Genomic DNA, 6,224 nt, shown 5'->3' on the forward strand with positions numbered 1-6,224 from the left:
ATAAACAGCACCCACAGTTTACCTCTTGCAAATTCAACTCAGCTATACTAAAGTTCTTTGCGAACACTAGTCTCATCAAATCCCTGCAAGAGCAGGTAAACTTGTAGTGAATAATGAGAAATCAGAAAGGATAGAGGATATAGGCTGAAACCATTTTGTGGCAGCTTTGAAAGTCAGAGCCAGCTTAACGCTGGACAAAATAAAATTAATGAGTTCAAGGCAGTTTGCAAAGTAGGTGGAGTGACAAAAGACAAAATAAAGCTTTCATTTATTGCATTGGGTCTCTTCTTAAAGAAATACAGTTTATTCTGTAGTAGGAAAAATGCCTGCACAGAATGATTTTATTATTTTTAAACTTTTTTAGACACTTCAAGATGTGCCTAACATCTACCATCATCAGCTTGCTTGACACATTTTAGCTGTCTTTTCATCATGGGCTTATGGCAGTGCTGCTGTTCTGACAGCCTTGCACAGCTAAGCCCAATTCTTAAGAAATAGAACCAAAAAGACATCCAAGACACAGCAAGAGTAAAGCAGAGAATGAAAAAGCAGTCTAAAGGAAGAGAGTGACTCAAATTTCTTGATCCAAATATGTTAGGATTTGCTATAATTTCTAGAAAGGATGATGCAATTCAATATTTCATTTCATCTCAAGATCAAATAAATAGCCAGGATGAGAAAGCTCTTTCAGCTCATCCTTTTCTCAGCATCCTGTTTCTTAGCCCAGAAAATGTTTATTGGTTTGTTTTTTGGTTTTTGGGGGGTTTTTTTTGGGGGGGGAGGGGCTGCTTTTTAAAGAATAAAATGGTTGTGATGAATGGGAGAGCTCAAGCATCTGGAAACCCATGTGCCCGTCAGGGCTCACTCTCACACATCACTTCTCTTAATTTCTGGGTTTGTTTGTTTGTAGTTTTTTTCACATTGAGCAATACTAAAGGCCTTTTGGGTTGTGTTTTTTTCTTTCTTTTTGTCCTTTAACAAAAGGATGAAATGAAAGCAAACTTGGACAGGCAAAACCTCAGTTATTTAGAGCTTTATCGCTTACAGTGCCACTTCAGGAATAAGCCCCCTCCTCTTCCCCACTTGAGACACTCCAGTTTTTTTAACTGTGGCTCTCATGATGAATCCTGTGTCTACAGTTGTAATTGTTTATAAATACCACACATATACTTCTGAAAAATCTTACCTGGGTTGTACCAGGTGTCATCCAAGCCAGTTGCTCAGAATGAGTTGGGTTGGGTGAGAAAGAGGGATCACACACATCAAAGTCTGTTACTGTTCCTTGGGATTCCAAAAATCCAGAGTACATGCACAGAATAACAAATTGTAAATCTCCAATTAAAAATAGACTTTTCAGATGGACAGTTGCTTAATGCAGTGGGTTTTAATTTTTTTTAAAGATGCATGTGGAAGTAATTGTGATACAGACCAACAGGGATTAAAGGGTTAACAATGGATAATTTTTTTTCCTGTAGAACAAAATGTCTTACAGGAATCAATTGCATCCAGGTTTTCTGAATATTTTTGCAGTGCAATAATTCTTTTAAATTAGTTGGCAAATATATGAAGCGGGTTCCAAATGAAGGCACAAAAATGTATGAAATTGGCTGAGAACTGTAACCAGTTGGTTTTGGTTTTTTCAAAGAGAAGTAGATGAAAATAAAACATTAGTGCATAGTAGTCCAAGGAAAGTCTTAAAAGAGAATTAATTGTAGTTTACATTAGTCTTTTAAGACTTTCACTGAGCTACTGTATTTTGAGGAGTTAATTACTTGCATTCATTACAATAAATTATTTTATAAAAAATTAGGTGTTGTTTCTGTTAATATCTTTAAGAACTTACTTTTATGCCTATAGGTAGCACACAGTGGCACAACTTCTAAAATGGCAACCCCAAAACTACAGATTTCTGTGTCCCCTGAAGTTTCCCCAAACCTGATGCTGGGAGAGAGGAGGCTTCCAGGATACTGCACGTGTCTGGCAGCAGCCAGCTGACACAGGCACTGGAGCCTGAGAAAACAACCTCAGTAGAATGTGCTCCTGGAGCAATGTGACAACACCCTCTGTCAAAAGCTGTGGAAGCCAGTCCTTCCTGTGCTGATGGTGAAGCTCTGGAGTCCTTTGGTAAAAAACTTTCCTTTTTTAGGTTAGTAGATGTGTAGAAGACTAGTTTTACTCCTTTTTTGGATTCTCCACCAAAGCCAGAAATATCCCAAAATAGCAATTCCCTGCCTGAAGGCTTGTTTCTCACATCATATGCAATCAACCTCTTCTTGTTGTACAACTCACTGGTGTAAAGCAAGAGCTCACCGATGTTAAAAGATGTGGCTGTGCAAGTGTTTGCACATGGGCAAACGTGGCACACAGGGTAAGAGGCTTTCTAAGGAACATACATTTAAATCTCTGCTTCCCTTGGAGCAAATAATTTTCTTTGATTACCTGAGGAGTGGAAGGGGCTTGACACAGCTTTAAAATCATAGAAACATAAAATGATTTGTGTTGGAAGGGTCCTTAAAGATCATCTAGTTCCAACCCCCATTCTACGGGAAAGTACACCTTCCACTAGACCAGGCTGCTCAAAGCCCCATCCAACCTGGTGTGAAGAACAGGGTAAAAAACAATATATGCTTTGCCATTGCCTGAGACATGAAACAAAAAGATTTAATTGAAAAACTGTAAAAGGCAAGTTGCTTTAATTAAAAAACAATCTCTTTAATTAAAAAACTATTACATGGTAAGGACTTCAGCTAAATTACCAAGTAAGGTATACCAGGCGAATTTTTCTTGGATACCATTGGATCATCCAATGAGCACCCAGACCCTACTGTGGTGTGTTTCTATCGAAATTAACTTCTTGTGAGACCTGCAGTTGCTTCAAGGGCATATAAGTGCCCAACAGGTCACAGAGAGAGAGCACAGGACAAGAGATCACAAGAGAAGACCATAGAAGAAGATCGACAAGGATGAGAGACAGCAGAGGACAGAGAGGAGATTGGGGATAGAAGACAAAAGACCAGAGATCAGAGCCCAGTGGAGATCTCCTCCACTCAGGAGGACTGAATCTACAAGCCAGTGCTGAGCCCTTGGTGGTGGTAACCACTTTTCTGTGCTTCTAGTAATTTCTCTTGGTTTTCCTACTTTTCTGGTTTCCTACTTCCCCTCCTCTCTTTTTGTTTTAGAAAATAAAGTTGAATTATCATTTTGGAATCCAACATCTGGCCTCATTTGTGCATTAATCTCGCTTTTGGGTGGATTAGAACCTAATACCTTTCCACGTTTGTGGATCGAGGCAAACTTCGTCTCTCCCCACCTGAGTGGATTGGAACACCTGGTTCCCCCCACTAGTTCATACTCAGTATCCTCCCATTTGGTGTGGAACAGTTTGGTTTTTGACAACTTTCCTGTAGAAGTGTAGTAAAGACCACAGAAGAGGAATGTATGTGTGTTTTAAATTCCACTTTGATCCTATTCTGAGTAAACTTTGGCCTTCATTTTGAAACACTACATTTTTTATCCAGATTTCCTTCTGTAAAAGACCATCAAAAGCTGAAAGAGTACTGTCCCACAGTACAAGGAGGGATGTTGTTAGTCTGGCCAAGCAGCTATAAAAAATATGCAGGAAATACAACATAAATTCATTTTTCTCCAAATGTTTTCTACAGTAAGATCCCAGGCTATTAGGTTAACTCCAGGGACTACAAAGACAATAACTTGAACTACAAGTCCCAGGACAGTAGCCAGGTTTCATGTGGTCTTCAGGGATCAGAACAGAAAATCCAACCAAAAATAATAACTTCCCTTTCACCATTGAAAACAGTGAACTCCACATGTCAGCTGGATTTCAAAGTCTATTAAGCAGTAAGAGAGGTCACTTCTTTTATCTGCAAGGTCATTAAATTGATGACCACTAAAAATTGATTCTCATCCAGATCCATTTGTAAAATTAATTTGCATATTTTCAAGGACATAAACTAATCTGTGGGGACCTAGCTTGGAAAAAAACATACAAGTTGCAGTATCTGTCTCCTCCTTTTCAGTCCTCAAAATGCTAAGACCACTGAGTATTAAAAAATATTAAAGCTTCAGCCAATATCCTGACTGAAGTCTGAGTCTCCTTCTCAAACAGGCGCTAAATAGGGTTTCTGACCTCACAGACAGGATATACTTTTATCCCATAAAATAAAATAGTAGAAAACCCTTAAAAGATTCTCCTTTGAACTTTGATTGCTATCATTAAAATTTCTTTCCCTTTGTATAACACCTATCTTTTTTCAGACTGCAGTAGGCAGTCTTCTATTAACTGGGTCTTCTTCTCTATGTACCTTCATTTTTTATCATGGTAAAATTTTTTCAAGTGGAAAATACAAGAGGAAAGAATGAAAACCAAGTATTTTTCTGAGCTTTTAGACATCTGGGTATTTTTTCCCAAATATGAAGAAATATATCCTACAGGAAACTCTATAGAGTATGGGTTTTCCAATTAAAATATTAATTTAAAGAAAAAATACAAATATTTTTAGTAAGTTTTCTGTTTCCACTTTTCAAGCCCTGAAATACACTTGGATAAACTGACAGAGCATTTCTCTTCCCTAAGACTCTTTTGGGCACCAGCATGCACTCTGAATTGATTCCTTTCCTCTAAAGAATAAAACCATCAATCTCTATATCCTGCAACTTCAAATTCAAGGCAAATGCTGAAAGGAAAAAAATAGTGATTGGCAGAGCTTGGAGAGGGAGCCAGGAGTGCCAGCTCATCCAGCAGAAAATTTCATGCAAAATAGTTCCTAGTCCAAGGAAACCAGACCAAAACGCTCACTATAATATCCATCATTGACAGAAACAAAAGCTGTCGTGTTTCTGAGTGTGTTCCAACTTAATGAAGGGACAAGGAAAAAAGAGGAACCCCCAACTGTGACAGCACATATGAACATCTCTTCATGAGGGAAATAAAGCACTGAATTAAAATTTATGGCTTCCCAGTAGCATTACATACCCTGGGAACAGTGAATGTTTTGTTCCTTCCCAAAATGACAAGTGTTAAGATCATAAAATCAAACTCAACTGGAGTAGCAAATTGATTCTAGACTATCTAGTTCTTGCAGGCTGTGTCATGCTGACTGGAGTTGATGGTTGGTTGCCTAGGGTAGCAAAATATTGGGAATAACACACAATTTAGTGGCTGTTCCTTACAAGCATGCCTCCGAGAGGGGAGGGAGGTGTGTTCACGTGTTACTGTGCTTAGCACAGCAGAAACCCTAGAACTGAGTCAGTCCTGAGTGTTGCCTTTCTAGCCAACTTTCCAACAGCAGTGAACTAATAGCATTTCCAAAGGTTAACATTTCTGTAACTTTGCCAAATGATAGGGTCATGCCCTGTTTTTCTGCTAATAAAATTTACTTCCCTCATTTTTTTTCTCATGACCTTTCTCCCACTATTTGCCACCATCCATTTTGGCCCTTTCCCATATTACTCCAGACCTCTAACATACTTTATATTTGTGTTTTGCTCTGTCCGCAAGGGCTGCAGAGAATCTGTAGATGTAACAACTCTGCCTAAGCCTTAGCTGTTAACTATGCAACAAACAAGGGAGCTTCTTAACTTCAGAACTGTACAGGTTACTCATGTGTCCAGTGTTTTTGGGGCTTAAAACTGGTTTTAATGGAACATTAACTTGTCAGCAGTAACAACCATGGATATGTTGCCCTCGTGTTTACCCTTACAATTCGGGTAAACTACTCTGTGCTGTCTCTGGTTGCAATAATGCCATTTAGTAGCACAAAATGCTCTGAGGACAAATCAGGTATCTACTAAGTAAAAAAGCCACTCTTAGCCAAAAGAAAGCAAGAGACACAAATAAGAGATAATCTCTGTCTAAAGATGTCACTTTCTCTGCAGGTTTCTCTGCAGAGATGGCCAGTAATTACTGTACCCTTATGTTGTTTATTGGGCTCTATTATTCCCTAGTTCTCAGAGAAATGGATCTTCAAACCTTAAGTCCACTTTGCCATGTTCTCTAGTTAGATGTCCAACTTGTTTGCATTTTCGGAGCGCACTGCGTTTTTTGTAGCCCAACAGCCCATGCAGGTGACACAGACAGAACTTACACAGTGAGCAGGAGACAGCCCACAACTTTGGTGAAGCTATCATGTGCAATGAAGAGACAGCCCAATGTGCCAGGCTGAGGCTTATAGGGGACACCACTACTGTTCAATTTTGTGATTGCA

The sequence above is a fragment of the Manacus candei genome, unplaced genomic scaffold (assembly GCF_025592945.1).
Source record: "Manacus candei isolate 608988 ecotype Guabito, Panama unplaced genomic scaffold, ASM2559294v1 h1tg000019l, whole genome shotgun sequence".
Lineage (NCBI taxonomy): Eukaryota > Metazoa > Chordata > Aves > Passeriformes > Pipridae > Manacus > Manacus candei.